The sequence below is a fragment of the Scyliorhinus torazame genome, chromosome 1 (assembly GCF_047496885.1).
Source record: "Scyliorhinus torazame isolate Kashiwa2021f chromosome 1, sScyTor2.1, whole genome shotgun sequence".
Classification (NCBI taxonomy): domain Eukaryota; kingdom Metazoa; phylum Chordata; class Chondrichthyes; order Carcharhiniformes; family Scyliorhinidae; genus Scyliorhinus; species Scyliorhinus torazame.
This window is the reverse complement of record NC_092707.1, coordinates 15,373,476-15,374,159: the sequence shown is the minus strand read 5'-3', so window position 1 is coordinate 15,374,159 and position 684 is coordinate 15,373,476. Positions and strand designations below refer to the sequence as shown.

Below are 684 nucleotides of genomic sequence, written 5' to 3'. Positions count from 1 at the left end.
AATGGTATCCTCCAGGATGTGGATTGTGGGGGATTCAGCAATGGTAATGCCATTGAATGTCATGGGGTGATGGTTAGATCTTCTCTTGTAGGAGTTGGCATTGCCTGGCACTTGTGTGGCGCAAATGTTGAAATGAAAATAAAAATCGCTTATTGTCACAAGTAGGCTTCAATGAAGTTACTGTGAAAAGCCCCTAGTTGCCACATTCCGGCGCCTGTTCGGGGAGGCTGTTACGGGAATTGAACCGTGCTGCTGGCCTATCTTGGTCTGCTTTCAAAGCCAGCGATTTAGCCCTGTGCTAAACAGCCCCAGATAAAAAAATATGGAACGCTTCACGAATTTGCCTGTCGTCCTTGCTCAGGGACCATGCTAATCTTCTCTGTATCGTTCCAATTTTAGTATATGTGCTGCCAAAGCGACTGTTAGTTGCCACTTATCAGTCCAAGCCTGAGTATTGTCCAGGTCTTGCTGCATTTGGACACGGACCATGTCATCGATATTTGAGAAGTTGTGAATGCTGAACATTGTGCAATTATCCCCACTTCTGACCTTATGATGGAAGGGAGGTCATTGATGAAGCAGCTGAAGATGGTTGGGGCCGAGGACACTGCCCTGAGGAACTCCTGCAGTGATGTCCTGGAACTGAGGTGATTGGCCTCCAACCACCACAACCATCTTCCGTTG

The 684-nt window shown here is 47.5% G+C and overlaps 1 non-coding gene across 1 annotated transcript; it reads right to left on the bottom strand.

The window, feature by feature from the left end:
• Window positions 1-316: 316 nt before the first annotated feature.
• LOC140430585 (U6 spliceosomal RNA) lies at window positions 317-419 on the bottom strand. Its single transcript, XR_011949462.1, has one exon. It is a non-coding gene; the product is annotated as a U6 spliceosomal RNA (small nuclear RNA).
• Window positions 420-684: the final 265 nt, after the last annotated feature.